The 17,326-nt window shown below is 33.1% G+C and overlaps 1 long non-coding RNA gene across 1 annotated transcript in view; it reads left to right on the forward strand.

Moving 5' to 3' along the window:
* The window catches only part of LOC118204993 (uncharacterized), a 55,282-nt gene extending 38,237 nt beyond the window's left edge, over positions 1-17,045 (forward strand). Inside the window, exons 3-4 of the long non-coding RNA XR_015038889.1 lie at positions 13,457-13,563; positions 15,624-17,045. This is a non-coding gene — a long non-coding RNA (uncharacterized LOC118204993). The remainder of the gene's footprint in view (positions 1-13,456; positions 13,564-15,623) is intronic.
* Positions 17,046-17,326: the final 281 nt, after the last annotated feature.

Raw genomic sequence — 17,326 nt, forward strand, 5'->3', positions numbered from 1 at the left:
AGAATATCGAGAAAAATGTCGATGATATTTCTATAATTGATGTATGTAAAACTAATCCTTGTGTATGTTCTGAAAAATCTAAGCCCAAAAGGGGTTCAAAAAAGGAAAACGTACTGCTACTGAGTTACAGGACTCTGATGGCTTTATTCAGCCGCGTAACGTGGCCAGGCCAGCGAAACTTGTTAAGTGTAATACTATTATAGAAGTTAAAAATAAGTTTGAAAGTTTGAATAATGACAATGAAAAGAATGTTAATGATGTTGAAATGCCAGGGAAATCTGAGATGATTGCAGTAAATCCCCCAAAAATTAAGCCAGTAATGGTTAAACCAAATGTTAAGTTTTCAGATTTTGCTAAAACATTAAAAGATGATACTAAGATTGAATTCTCAGTTAAAATTAATGGTGAATTTTTAAAGGTGTTCCCCCGTTCAGAGGAGGATCATAGGATAATTACTAGATATTTAGAAGAAAAAGAAATTGATCACTATATAATTACCACTAAATTAGAGCGGCCTATAAAAGCAGTAATACGAGGGCTCCCGATAGACTGCCCTGTCGATGAAATAAAAGAGGAGTTAGAAACATTGGGTTATAGGATACGTAAGGTCACGCAAATGCGTAGGATGCGTTCAAAGGCACCCATGCCACTGTTCCAATTGCAGATCGAAAATATTCCAGGAGTTGATGCAATTTATGACTTAAATTATCTTATGTGTTTTCATGTTGAAATTTCTGTGTATAAGTCAAGTGGAAGTGTTGTGCAGTGTCATAACTGCCAACACTTCCACCACTCATCTGATCAGTGCAAATTTAAGCCCCGCTGTGTTAAGTGTGCAGGGTCGCACAAAACTCAAAATTGCTCTGCAAAGCGACTAGAAAATGTTATGTGTTGCAACTGCCTCCAGTCGGGAGATACCGCGAATTATCGTGGATGTCTGAAATTTCCTAAAATGTACAAAAATTCTAACCAAAAAAATGTTAATGATGTCAATAGTGCTAAACCTTCTAATGATGCTAATAGCCAGTTTAAATCAACTGTAAAAAATTTTATGAATACAACTAATGTAACACCTGGTATAAGTTATGCAAATGTAATTAAAGGCCAACCGAATAAACCCGTTGGCCAGGGTAATTCACTAAATAATGGTAAAAGTTCTGAATTCTCTTTTAATGCATTAACTGACATTTATAAAATGATTAAGGAGGTTTGTGATATATTTAAAGGATTCTCTGTTATGAATATTTAAAAAAAGATTTCTGGAAAAATGCCGTAACTGCAAAGTGCAGAGCATGCTATTGATAAGTTATTTGTACTGTTCTCAATGTTCGAAGAAAGTTTTAGTTCAACTAGCAATGTGTAATTATGTCTGTTGTAAATACCTATATAAATATCATTACATGGAACGTGAATGGAGTTGGGATTTCGTAAATGAGTACGCCCCTGAATTTTTGTTCCTACAAGAACACCGCCTGGGCCCCTCCACTCCAATTTACGTGGCAAATTATTGTGTGTACAGATCAAACAGACCAGCTATTACTTAAAGTACTCGAGCAGGAGGAACAGCACTCCTTGTCAAGCGCTGCATTCCTCATTATGAAATAACAATTCCACAGCTCTTAGCCGTTGAAGACACAGCTATTTCCATCACAACAAACACTAATACAACATACACTCCTATCTCCACCTATATCCCTCCCAACAGGAACTTCATTGAGAGTGATCTCAATATTCTTCTCTCACTTGGTACAAACGTTATTATAGGTGGAGACCTTAACGCAAGACACCGCGCGTAGAACTGCTATAATTATAATACACACGGCAGAATCATACTCAACTTGGCTCGTACAGCCCCTTTACCCATAGCAGCTCCTAACACCCCAACACCGTATACTGCTGGTTCCACTGGAATTATAGACTTCTATCTACTCAAAAACACCAGTGTTCCACTGGATGTTACGGTATAAGTTGAGTTGTCTTCTGACCATAATCCAGTTAGACTAATTTTGGATATCAGTAGCTGTACCACATCAGACAAAAGAGCCTTCAGAAATGACTGGCGTGTTTTCGCCTAAGCTCTAGACAACATTCAGTACACGCTTCCAACAATTCAATCGAGGAATGATATTGACAGCTTGGTCAAGGAATTCACCACAGCAATTCAGAATGCGCACAGCAGTGCTCAAAAAGAAATTAAAAACCAAAGAGTTAAGAGGTCTCAAGAGCTGATTCAGGTAATTAAGAGGAGGAATGTCGCCAGAAGGCAGTAACAAAGAACAAGACACCCAATGGATAAACCCACGTTCAGTAGACTCTGCGATGCAGTCAAGTCCCACACAAATTATTGTGCACAACGCCGCTGGACTCAGTACCTTGAATCACTTTCCACAGATGACAATTCTCTGTGGAAAACTAGTATTAAAACGTATACAAAATGCCACAATTCCATTCCGCCCCTTAAAGGCCCTCAACGGATCCACTACACCGAAACTGAGAAGGCAGAACTTTTAGCTCAGCATCTGGAATCTCAGTTTCGCACTAACAACATTCACGACACTCCTACAGAACAGTTAATTAATAACTTTCACGCCAATTACGTAGCAAACCCACGCACAGACAACGTCATTCCAGTCTTACCGTCGGAAGTCTGTTGCTACATCAAAAATCTGAAGAAAAATAAAAGCCCTGGATATGACAAAATTACGAACTAGATGATCAAGAATTTCCCCAGGAAGATTATACTACGTTTCACCAAGATTATCAATATCATCATCAAATAGCAGCATTTTCCTGAATGCTGGAAGGTTGCAGTGATCACACCAATTCTTAAGCCTCAAAAACCTGCGAACGTTCCGGAATCCTATAGACCTATTAGTCTGCTGTCTGCACTAAGCAAGATAGTGGAGGCTGTCATCCTTACAAGACGGAAACAGCATATTGAAAGCAACGATATACTCATTCCGTATCAATTTGGATTTCGATGTCATCACTCAACGACCCATCAACTGTATAGAGTTGTGGAACTAATTAGTGAAGGCTTGCTACGTAAAAGGGTCACTGGTGGCCTTTTCCTCGAGATAGCTAAGGCTTTCGATCGTGTCTGGCTGGATACTCTCATTTACAAGTTACACACATAATTAAATCCTACCTGGAAGGTAGACACTTTGTCGTTCGCGTCACAGGAACACTTTCTGCATCTAGGCCTATCTTTGCGGGCGTTCCGCAGGGAAGTCTTCTAGGACCCTTACTTTTTAATATCTACGTGAACGACATACCTACTCTGAACAACACAACACTCGCAATGTATGCTGATGACACTGCGATCCTTACACAAAGTGCATTTTTGAGTCCAGTTATACAACAGCTACAAAACCACATCCACGCATTATAGACTTGGCTCATCAGATGGAAAATTAAGGTTAATGTGGAAAAAACTCAGGCTATCCTGTTCACAAAAAAGAAGAAATTTACCCAAAACCTGCAGTTTTATGGAGTGTCAATTCCCTGGTGCAGGCAAGTCCTTTATCTTGGGGTGATCCTCAGTAAAACTCTGTCATGGGCTCTACACATTACATTTATTATCAGAAAGTTTCGAGTACGTAAACATACACTATTCCCCTTAATTGCTCGAAACAGCATTCTTTCTATAGACAACAAGTTACTCATTTACAAGTCCCTTCTACGTCCATTATTGTGTTATGCTTGCCCTGTGTGGGCTTATTCAGATCCTTAAGGAAAAGGCTGAAAACTGCACAGAACGGGGTTTTGAGACAAATTGCTAATGCCCCATGGTATGTTCGAAATCGCAGACTACATACTGAACTGAAAATAGATCATATTAGAACTTTTTACTATCAACTGGCCAAGAAATTTTACGAAGACATGGAGTCCATTGGTAATCCCGTGATCAAAATTTATGATTATGATGTCAATGATCAATGCAACATCAAAAGGCCTATGGCCATTCTTAGTGATGCTGTTGACTAACCTCTGTATGGCATGTTTTGTGTTGTGCATTAATGTTACTTCTTACCTGTACTGTATTTGTAAATTATTCTATGGATGTATTCATGTTTTCTTTTAATATTGCACACTGAGTCTTGCACTTACCAATATTTTTGCATTATTTTTTGCTATGTACTGTTGTTTCTGTTCCTGCTAGTGGCTTTCTTGGACGGCATTTTCTCTATGTGACTCATGTACGCTCTCATTGTTCATTATTAATCATCCTAACTTCATTATTAAGCCCATATATATATAAAAAAATTCTTAAAAAAAATTGCGAACATAAAAATTGAAAAAAAAAAAAAAAAAAAAAAAAAGGAAAAAAATATGTATTAGAAATCTTGGGCATATTTTTAGTTTGCATTCTGTTCGAACTAGCGTATTTTCGATTGGAGGTAGGGTCCTTTGACCCAGGCACCCCAGTGGTACACCATCACTCGTTGCGTACATGTTTCATATAATTTCTGTTCGTGCTGTATCCTTCGCTCCTGCTTTTGCCCTTCCTGTTTCAATCAAGACGTGTTATTCGAGGTACGTATTTTATCATAGATTGTGTCTGTATTTATAGATTCTATGTTAATATTTAACTTATTTTTTATTAGATAATAATATTTAGTTTATTTTCAATAGCAGTTAATATTTATTTTTATTAGACAATTAATACTTACTCCTATTGTAATTCTTCTTAGCTAAATTAACGATACTTCGTGTTTTCAGGTGAATTTTATCGCATTTCTGAAATTATCTGTAGCATACTTTCTTTTCCCTTGTGTAATTCTTATTAGTTAAATTTTAACGATACTTCATGTTTTCATGTAAATATTATCGCATTTATTAAACTGATGATTTATATGTTGCATTACAATCAAATATCTTTTCTTCATTAGTTTGTTTTCTTTTTATTATTGTAAATAGGTCAAGTTAATATAATTATTTTAACTTTCCTCTACTTGTTTAATAGTTTTACATGAACATTCAAGTTTTTTCTTTACGTTTTCAGATGGAACATATATCTGAGGCTATGCTTTTAAATCATGAGGCTGCTCAGTCACATGCCAACGTAAGTATCTTTCTTTTTCAAAAATTGTACGTTCTAGAATTTTTGAGTTATAATATTTATTTTTTTTTCTTTTGTATTTTTAGATGGAGCCTGAATACGTTTTTGAAATATGAAGACATGTCTTTGGACGATCCAACCATCGCTATTATGGACTTTGGTGATCTTACATCATTCCAGTTGGATTCATCTTTCGCTGACACCCCAGATTTGATTTGCTCGGAGTGTAATAAAACCTTTACACAACGGAAGAATTTAATAAGGCATATTAACGTGCAACATTCGGTAGGTAAATACATTAGCTCCATATGCGAAAAGATCTTCCGACGCTCTGATAATCTGAATAATCATATGAAGATTCATGCTAAACCCCAGACATCCATGCCATCTCACGCAGTGAAACGAGCAGCTCCCCCTGCCACCATGTCTGCCCCTAAATGACCGAGGCAAGAGCGTCCACCATGCCTTGGTACGTTTGCTACGGAAATCATTTATCCCAGTGAAGACACCAAGAATGACTTACAAGTGTTTTTAGAGTTGTCAAAAACTGAAGTTGCGGGAGAGATTCAGGAAACTGCAGCACAGCTCCAACGTATCAAATAGTACTTGAATGCTTGTGTGAAGATGGTGAGAAAAGTGTCAGAGACCGAGGAGGAGACATGCACCCCTTACTTTCGATCGAAATGCAGCACTACGCTTACAGGAGAAATGCCCGACATGGAGGTAGGTGTTGAGAAGGTAAGAAAATTTATTTTATATGAATTTTAATTTATTTTAAAATGTGTGTAAAATTAGTAATACTCATGAAAAGTTTAACAGGTTCTGGATTATATGGACAAATTTCTGAAAAAAGGTTCAGAATGGGTTTTAGACTCCGTGCAATACCTTGAGCTCAAGACCGCTGTCTACAAACCCCTGGCGGCATCTTCTTACATACCTCTGCCGAAAGTCTTAGCTAGTAAAATGGCTGTTCTCAATATTCAGAATGAGGACCACAAGTGTCTCGTCTGGAGTGTGTTAGCAGCTCTTCACTTCATCGAAGGTCATGGGGAACATGCATATAGAGTATCTCATTGCAAGCTATGAAGGAGAAATCAATGCGGACGGTCTGTCTTTTCCCACCCCCATTTACCAGCTCGACAAGTTCGAAAAAATGAACAACCTATCGATCAACGTGTTCGGCTGGGAAAACAACGAGATTTTGCCTCTTCGGATTACCAAGAGTCGAAAAGGTAATTTATTCTTATTTTGTTAACTTTAATAGACATGTTTTAAGTTTGAAAATTATTTGATGGAATGATATTTTTCTTTTTTAGGTGATCGCCATATCAATCTGCTGCTCATTTCCGATGACGAGAAGAGACATTATTGTCTCATTAAGAACATGTCTCGTCTTCTTGCTGGCCTTACGAAACATAACGGCGCGACATTTTATTGTGAGTATTGCCTTCACTGATTCACAAAGAAAGAGACTCTCGACGCGCATGTAGAAGACTGTCAAGTGCATGGGCCTTAAAAGATCAAAATGCCGGAAAATAAATGTTTAAAATTTGACAAGCACCAGTTTCAGCTTCCTGTCCCTTATGTTATCTACGCCGACTTCGAAGCTTACCTGTCTATCAGATCCTTCGAAGTTATCTGCCACCCCTGTAGCCGACCATCTTAATTGTGGATATTGTTACGTGATCGTGGGACCCGACGGTTTATTTTATAGGGAACATCAAGTCTGAAATGACTTATTCTATTTCCTGTCGATAGCTGTATATCGTAATAAAATAACTCCACACACATTACACAGTTTAAATACCTTTATTTTCCATAGCGACACTCAGGCGCTAGGTTCCACCTTACAGCGTAACATATGAATAGCAAATTCCCATGTACCACACAAATCAAGTTTTTCACAGAATACATTTCAACGCCAATTCCGGCGGCGCATGCGCCATTAGCCAACATTCCGCTCTGGCGCCAAGCATTTCTCAGCTAATACAAAACACTCCCGGCGTTGAAATTCACAATTTCAAAACTATTATTTAAATAAATGTAAATATAAAGGCACTACAATAAATTACTTCACAATAACAAATAACAATATTGAAAAATATACATTCAAATTATTACAACAAATACCAGTTTATAATAGAAATAAACCAGCATTCTGCAGGAAGTATAAATATATCTCGAACATTTCGTTTCAGCAAATGCTGATTAGGCAATCTTACAGTTACTACACTTATTTTATCTGTATTCGTGATATTTATAATGACGAGGAATTTGATTTAAATCATATCAAAGACGAAGTACATCGAGATGAAATACTACATTTAATAAGGAATTATAAGCCGAATAAAATAAAAACATCTGCCCTGAAGATAAGGATAGTGTTGAGAAATCAACTTCCAGTTCATTGCGCGCCGCCACGTTCCCGCTCCCCCCCGCGCCGAGCAGCGTGAAATTGATAAACAGATTTCGGAACGGTTAGATAAACAAAGGTGTGAAACGGTGTATTTAATTATGGCAAAGCACACTAGGGCTATCTGCCTAAGGGGAGGGATGCCTTCGTGGAGGACTTTCTAAGGGAAACTGGCTCGTATACACGTTACACACGGGGAAAACCACGAAAACACCCATGCAGCCAGCCCGTTCGCGGGATTCGAACCTCGGACCGAACTACCAGTGTTCAGCGCCTTTACTGCTCGGCCGCTGGTGGGCGATAAACAAAGGATATGCCTTTATCCATTTTTTGGAGCAATTCCACTTTTTGTTTGATGGACATCGAAACATACTTTCGTTTTCGTAGATCCTTTGGGAGCTCCAGCATTGGAAATTCTATTTGACATAATCGAAAGTTCAAGCTTACTTTTATAAAATTGCTCTTACAGTCTGCAAAAAATAATAAGCCGGATCCAATTCGAAGATTAAGGAACAACGCAATCATCAACATTAACTGAAATAGACAATTAGATAATTTTAGCTTATACCGTCCGTTATACATTAAACACGCAGCGAAAACGTATTCTGCGCTTGTGCACACGCAAATGCGCAGTCGTAAAGGTCTTACGCGCACGCTTAAACGCCTATGCGCATGCGCAGAAAGTTTTTAGCTTTGAGGTCCGGATTATAGATCATTCTGGATTATGGGCGTCCGAATTAACAACTTTTGACTGTATAATAATTTTACAATTACCCAATATTTTTACACAATGTATCTGAAAATAGATAAAGATAATACAATACAGACAAAGAGAAAAACAAAAATGTTTCGACGCATTCTGTTTATAATATAAATGATCATTTTACTTGCTTTGCACGTGACACTGTCATTTCGTCTGTTACTTAAAATTTTCACATTGTTCTATGTCTTAAAATGAGAAATTAAAGATAATGACCTAAAACTGCAATACTATCTTACAATACAAGTGGAAAAATTGACAGTTTCACTCGCGCGTGTGTCAGATTTTTGCAATGCTTATGGGGTCCCACAAAATTTTCATAAATATTTTGGGGTCGTGGAAAAAATCTATGTTAAAAATGGGTCACGACTGAAAAAAAGTTTAAGAAGGCCTGTTTTAGACCAATCAGTTTCCTGACGCCAACCCATTTTTTTGCCTGTTTTGTTTCTCAGCCGAATAATGTTTCTGTGGGAATTTTTCTATATTTTTACTGTTTCAGCTGAATAGAAAAACACGCTAAAATGTTTCAAATGACTATTAGGGGAAGAGAATCAAATATCCCACATTATTATTATCTCTATTTATCTCCTGTTTTGATCGAGTTATGTTTTTTGATAGAATTTTTCCATATTACATATTTCAGTTCAACAAAAAATCAACTTTTATAATATTGAGGAAAAGCATGTACAAAAATGTTTCAAATTGAAAAATTGGGATAAATAAATATATAAATTAGTTTTTTCTAGGAGTGTAGGAGTTCTTATATATAGTATATAAAGAAATTTAGAAACAACGTTTCACAAAGACTAAAAAATTGAAGTTCAAATGATCTTCATAAAATCCTATAAATGTGGAACAAGAATAATTTAAAATGTAAAAATTAATAGAAATTTTTATTATGAGATATATATTATCTACAGAACATGATGTTATATAATTGTGCTTCATGCTGGGGGTCACCAGCGACCTCCAAACATCTGTAGACTATTTTTGTGATTTATAATTTAAATTTTTATGATTTATTATTCTTCAAACCATTATAGTAACAATGGTACTATTTAAAAATTTATCAGTATCAATATTTATTTTAATTATGTATTTTACTATTGGTCGCGTTGCCAGTGGCACCCACGGCGCTGTAGCCAAGTCGAGTGCAGGTAACCGGTGACCCCCACGGCAGTCAACATGTTAAAATAAACCATCACAAGAAAAACCAAAAAGTAGTATAAAAGAACAAGAAAGGTGACGAATCCAACCAACTTTAACATAATATCGTCATCGTCAAGTGGAGGTATGTCGAATTTAATTACATTTCCCCTTCTAAAACAAAATCCTTGCTTTTCTGTATCCAGAATCAGCTGATGAACCATTTCAATATATTTTTTATCTTAATAGTTCACCAAAAAATTCTAGTCCTCCTCAAAGCGAAGGAAAACCATTGAAAATATCTTCCGATTTAAAAATATTTTCTAATCTAAAACGAAAGAAAGAAAGAAAACACGCCCTTAAAAATGTAGAAAAAATTAAAATCCTGCACTGGAAAATCTTTGAAAGTTCAAAATAATTTTAACACAAAACTTCACTAGAACCTCTTATCAAACAGCAGTAGCAAAGGAAAATGGGGGGGGGGGGGAAGTAAAATCATTAAAAATATCTTCCAATTTAAAAAGATTTTACTAGTCTAAACAGGATTTTTTCAATTTGAATTTCAATTTTTATTCTTTCTGAAAAATTGGTTTTAAATTTCGTTCTTTATATATTTACTGATCAATTTTTAGCAGCATAATGCACAAAAATTTTTGGAAGGATTATAAATTTTCCTTTTAAAAAATTATTTGTATATACACAGTCCAAACACATCTGTATACAGTGGAATACGTTTAACGTGAAAATGCTTAAGGCGAAATATCAGTTAACACGGAATAATGCAATGGTCCCGACAAACTACTATGTATTTTCATGCATTTTGTTTCTCTTAACACGAAACAAAAATCGCTGAACACAAAAAGATAATCCTTTCTGGAAATGAACAAAATACAGAAAACACTGGCATTGCTGGCGAGATTTAAGCGGGGTGTGAAATGAAAGAGAGGTGGTTTCACATGTTTCGTAGAAAAGAGGCTAATTTGGCTTTGAAATACCCTCGGAATAGCCTGTGACCTGAGCCAGTTTTGTTTATCTACGGTACTTTCGCCTTTCACGTCTACAAACGCCACACAAACATCTCATCTCTCATCAGTTAGCTTTGGAATTCAGCGATGAGTACATGGCAGTGTGAATAAAAATTAATGAGTTTGGCTCATATGTTGCACTGCATAGAATTCAGTGACTCCAAGGATGAATGAAAATTACCTTCATTACACACAATTCTCAAAAGTATCAGATTCTTTGGCGCCGAAAGAAATGCAGAAGTAGGATATTGAAACTGAGCTGACACTTAATGAAATGTTTGAGAAAGTTTATTAATGAACTGTTCTACTGTACTATCGGAAGAATTCGTTGCAGTAGTTTATGATAATGTGTGTACAGCCCCAATTATGGCAGACAAAGTTATTTTGGAGTTTGTTCAAAGCTAAAAAGATATCATTGATGCAGATTCTGATGACGAAAATAAAATGAATGCAGTTCCTGTTCCCACGTCATCCGAAATGAGGAATATCATAAAAAGTATGGACAGTTACTTAGACGCACATTCCAATGGTGAAATGAATAACAAAATGTTTGACATTGAACAATTTGATGCTAAAAAAGACAATGCAAAGAAAAATATCAGATTATTTTCCCAAAACTCAATAAATGTTTTGTTTTTCAAAAACTTGAAAATTTTGTATTAAATTCCATTAAGTTCTTGTGGATGTTTTTGTTTCATTGGTTTTTATTAAATACATGCATATATACATATCTATGTAAATAAAATGTACTCTAATAAGCTTAATTTTTTTGAATATATGCTTTTTTTTTTCTTTTCAGTATTCTTTAACACGAAAAAATATTTCACTCCCCTCAGTTTGTGTTAAATGATTTTTACTGTATATCTGTTGCACATAAATCCCTTTCTTACATTAAAATATAAATGTATATATATAATAACTAAATAAATTATAAAGAAAGTTTAATTAGCAACTATGAAATCTTAAAAAAGTACATAGTATGAAATTTATAATGGCAAACATTAAAAATAGATGAAAGTAAATAAAATTTAAATTATTGAATGTACTTTATAAAATTAATAATAAGTGGTTAAAAATATATTTTTTAATTACTTCAAACACGGAAGTTATTTGGCAAAGATTGTAGGATATAAAATTACTACTTCAAATTTTCAGATTACTATTGTTTATATTTAAAGTCTCAACTTGCAGTCTTAATCCACATAACAACCATTGTAAAAATCACCCGTTATCATATTCCAAAGATCAGCAGCATATATTTTTTTCAAAATCGTGCATAATATTAAATATTGGCTTAAATCGGGGATGTTTCCATAACCGGCACTTGGCGAAATTGCGGATTTGTTTACATCGGAAGTGAGCGTACGTGCGCCAGAATATGGTAACCCTGGTAATTGTTGCAACCCACACAGGGAATTTTCCTGAAGGAGGAAAAGGGAAATTTTCTGTTTACTTTTCGAACATTACGGTAAAGAAAATAAAGTTTTTTATATTTTCGCAAAACGTTTATGGGGTTTTGGAAGTATCATTATTATTTCATATTTTCGCAAAACGTTTATGGGGTTTATTTTTCGAACATTACGGTAAAAGAAAATAAAGTTTTTTATATTTTCGCAAAACGTTTATGGGGTTTTGGGAGTTAAAAAATGAAGCAAATTATTATTATTAACATAACAAAAAGTTCCTTTTTTAAGTATTATATATGTTATAAATATTGCTATTGCCATGAAGACAAACTGGGCAAAGTTAAAATGAAACCAACAACAACAGCATTTAATTTATTATAGCTTTTTTCTTACTTTTACTAGAATTCTAATGATAAAATGATTAGTGCATTTAAATACATATTAAATGAAAATATTAAAATATGGAGATGCATTAAATATGATTTGGACTAATTTAATTATGTATTCTTACATATATAGCTATGCCAATTTAATTTTTCTCAATAAAAATAATTAAGCTATCCTTATTATTTTTATATATCTTTACATTTTTTAACTCTGCACATAGCTACTCAGAAAGAAAGATATATGGGTAGGCTATAAGAAGATAAAAATTATTAATCTTCCCTTCAAAGTCAAATGGATATAGCTGTAGTATACGATTTCAAAAAAAGTAAATCATTAGAAGGGAATTAAGCTGAAAATATAAGTCTGAAGGAAAGAGATTTTTCTTAAATTCAAACTGTGCACAAAACATTTCAGATGCATTCAAACTCTGAACTGGAACATGCTAATTTACTGTTGTGGAACTAATATGAAAATAATATTGTTGACAGTATAGTAGTGTACCACCAAAGAATTTATGCTGGGAGAAGAAGCAAAGCTTCGATGACACCACAAAGCCAAATAACTGGCTTAATTTTTACTCTTTTTATGCATAAAATGTCATAGTTGTTAGTATCTCATTAAAATATATTTTCTTATAATATAATGATTTGCAAATGATGGAAATTTACCTGTCATTAAAGCATTTTGTTCTAAACATGCTTCAGCTTATCAAAGAAGTTAAAGCTATTCCAACCTATCCCCCATATTAAAGTTTTTTTGATTAAATCAGGTTCATGTCTAATGCATCAAAAATATAAATAAACCTTCTTTAGTATTTGTCAAACATCAGTTCTCATGGCCTTAAATTGGATGCAAGATTTATTTCACAAAGTTATGTTTTCACTTATGGGGCAAAACTTTTAAATTTGTTATTTGAATCTGTTACATTAGTCTTTATTTTAAAGAATATATTGTATGTCATATGGCCATGAAGGCAACCTGGTTAAAGTAGAAATGAAATCAAACTTTCTAATTAATGTGATTTGAAACCATTGTGTTATACTTCGAGGAATATGTTATATGGTAAATATGTGTGCTCATGTTTTTTCTGGAAAGGGCATAACATTTTTTTACAGAAATAAGTTACCAACCTAAACCTATTGCCATGGCAATTAAATTTTTCTGAAAGAGCAGGATTATTTATAAGCCAAGTGCTAAACCTTTGTATTGTTACCCTGATCATGAAATTTTAAATGGTGATTTAATTTCTTTTTTCAGGTTGAACTGCCCTTCAATGAAAGCTTTTGCTCGATGTGTGGCCTGTAATAGCAATAAATGGGACTTTTGTGAACTGAAATCTGTTAGGCTTTCCAAAATCCAGAAAGGTAAAGTTTAACTTTTTATTTAAGCCTAATGTTCTTAAAATATATTAGAATATCCATAGGTGACATTTGATTATTGTTTAATAAAGACACCATAACAAAATAAGCTGATTGAATCACCAAATTTGTAACTTGTAACTTTTAAATATATCCAGACTGTCTGCTTTAATAAGGAAGTAACATACAGTGCATATATAGTAGTGTTTTGATTTTCATTTATCATTTTATTCTGTTTTAAGTATGAGTTCAGCAATGCTCCAACATAAGGTATTCCAATTTATATGAGCTTTAAGTCGTACAGCTCCTTATTTTATTTTGCATATTTATACTTGTTTTGAAATTGTCAATAATTCATAAAATGCTGATGAGCAAAACATTACTATGCCTATATATAAGAATTAGCTTTAATGAAATAAGAAGCATCAAAGTATATGCTAATTGCCCTAAAACTCCATACCCTTCTTCAAAACAGTACTTCAGTTATAACTGTGTTAACAAACGATGCAGTTGTTCAACATTTTTATACACTGTGCTGTTACTTTCATACTTTGGTTCAGGAAAGTAAATGGGATTTGATATTCTATATTTCTTCCCCACATTATAATTATGAATCGAGTTATCAGAAAAGAATAATTAATTTTATGAAACCATTAGCATCAGAATAACTCCATTTCTTGCACATGTACTTTTTGTTTCCAATGGTGGATGCTTGCCTATGCCGGCATTGGCCACTCCTAAAATCAGATATGGTGATCTATTATGGAGGCACCTAATAGGCAGGCCACCTTTGCCTCCTATGAAGGGACAGATAATTTACATCCATGCCTTGTTCATTATTCGAACCCGGGTCCCTCAGTATTGTACTCAGGCTTCCCTAATCACTATCCCATCCGGGCAGCTACAATTTTATTTTAATATGCTATTTTGTATTGATATGTAATATGAAAAATACATTTTTATTATGTATTTTTTAAAACAAGTGCTTTTTAGTCATTGGTTCTATTTAACTAGAATTCACATGTATTGTTTTATATGCAAAATAAATACGACCCAGACTGACTTCAGAGCTTTCGCTCGTTGCATCTGTCACATAGCTTCAGAGCTATAACTGTGTTATATTTAATTTTTAGTACTTAAATATTAATTTGTTAAAGTTAAAAAGTAATAAGGCTGAAGAATGTCAATGTGATATATTTCTTAACAATAATGTGCAGTAGTCCCTCTTTAAAAATGGTTTTGATTATCTGCAGACAATAAAAATTGAGAAAGTTATGAAAATTAGATTATTTTGTTGAATTCAAGTTGGCCAAATGATAAAGATATACTTGCATATAAATCACTTCTGCATATGATTGAAGCTTTACAATATGTGATTGTTAACTTCAGTTGTCTATAGTATTATTATTATGACAGTTTAACACTTGATATTTGCAGCACATTACCTCAGATTAGAACTATAGGATAAAATAAAGTTGAAAACTTTGGGAGGTTATAAATGAAATAAATGCAGAAGAAATTAACTCAAGCCATTACTATTGTTAATGAATAACAGAGCAGTTAGAAAATTTATTATAATTCAGAATTAATGTTTAGTACTGGCAAAGAGAAAGTGAATAGTGTATTAAGTCAGATAGTTTTCACAATAGAAATATTAACTTAAATAAAAAGAACAAAACTATAAATTTTCCCTCATTAATTATTAATATTTTTATTATGTTTCATTATTAAACATGTTTATTACTTGTGTATCCTGCCAAATAGACTGGCTGCATGGAAGTTTTCATAATTTTCTCTATGTGTGACATGAATTTATGCATCCAAAATGCTAACCTTTGTATGCAACACTCACTCATTTCTAATGCTTTAAAGTCCCAATACTCGTTTAATTTAGCATTTGCAGTATCAGCGTTGTTACACTATGAGTATTAGTAATATTTTAATTCAGTGCTGCTTTTTATTTACTTTCACATTTATTTTATTCAATAAATAAATTAACTAAAATATAAAATTTATTGTGAATCGATTTTGTAATTATTTATGTTTATAATTTTTATCCCTTCCAGCTGATTAGGTGTGCAGAAGCAGCAGACTTGTAAATGTGAAGGAGCTATTTGCTTAGTTATGCAGTAGAATTCACCACCCTGCGGCAAGCTTCGTTAAAGCTGTGAACAGCCAAGCTAACCATCTTCAGGGAATCAGGGAAAGTGGCTGCATCAAGCAAACCCAGTGACATTCCAAAGAGGAATGTCAGTCAAAATAAAAACTTAATACCTAAATCTCGGAAAATCAGACAATTAAGCCACAAATCTTGTGACCAATTTTTCAGTTGCTGTGCTTAGTGCGATAAAGTTATATGGCAATAAACTGAAAAGCTATGGCAGGTATTCTATTGTACCCTTTAATGAAATCAATTTAAAGCAAGCTTATCATATGATAAGCAAAATGATTGTATCATTGGATATGAAGACTATGGTAATGATTGCATTGCTGGGTATGCAGGCTATGGTTCTACAATGAGCCAAATGTAATATCTCAGTATGCTGTGACTATTAAAATTATAACTTATGTATTATTACTTCATATTGGTCATTATGTTCCAAAATAGATGCTCTTTTTATATAGAACTATATAAATGTAGAAAATCTGAGAAGTTAATTTTATATGGAAAGCCTTCATGCAAAATTAATAGCATCTTGTTAATTTCATATATGTTTTGTGAAAGTAATTGCTGCTGAATCTAGAATTAATGCATTATCTCAGATTTGAGACAAAATTTGTCAAATTAGAAGATAGTGAAATAGATAAATAGGAAATGAAACATGAAATTTATATATTTAATATTGAAATAAATATCTCAGTAAAGTGGCTGTATGTAAAGTATAATGGTGCAATTTTTATAATTTTTTACTAAAATGCTAAAATTATGTGCTATGAAAATTTTATTTTCATTAATATTTATAATTTTTCCTCGCAAATTTTTATCCAAGGTGTCTATGTTTTAGCTATTTTAGATTTTTCAGTTTTAATGTTAAAAATATCTTCTTTATCAGCATTACATTAAAATATATCTCATAATCATTTGAAAACGAAGGAAATTTTATTCTTTTCAATAGTTTAAGAATATTTTCATAAAACATAATTATAGAAAAAATGAACTGATACATTTATAGTTATATATATGTAAAGAAAATTTTTTAGAAGGATCCTTTTTTCCATACCAGAAACATTTCATGAGCTGTAATATGTAATATTAGTTGGCCTAATATGTAAAAGGAATGTTTAATCAAATTATTTTTATTATGCTTTTATAAATATCACTATAATTTTAAGAGTTATTGAATTTAAAAGTGAAAGAAAAAGCTACAGTTATTTCAAGACTCTTTAATAAAACAATTCTTTATTCTTGTATTCTCGTATGAAAATTTTCTGTATATTTAACATAAAATTGTATGCATGTAAATAAATTTTTTAATTTATTATTATCATTCTGTTAGCTTCAATTTTTATTCTCAATAAATTTGATACATATATTTAATATTCAGCTAAGTTTTATTAACCATGACTGATAAGCATTTTAAATTTCATCCTGTCAAAAAATTTAAAATTCCCTTTTTTTCTTGTAATTTTTTCATACACCTCTCATTTTCTGTTTAATTGTAAATATTGCATACTTATAATTTTATAAATCATAACTTCCCTTCCCTGAAAAAGCACACAGATTCATTCTTAATTTAAAATTCAATTACAAGTCCAATGTGAAAATGAA

This window comes from Stegodyphus dumicola, chromosome X2 (assembly GCF_044657685.1).
Source record: "Stegodyphus dumicola isolate Sdum_Otavi_A_Nest chromosome X2, ASM4465768v1".
NCBI classification, from domain to species: domain Eukaryota; kingdom Metazoa; phylum Arthropoda; class Arachnida; order Araneae; family Eresidae; genus Stegodyphus; species Stegodyphus dumicola.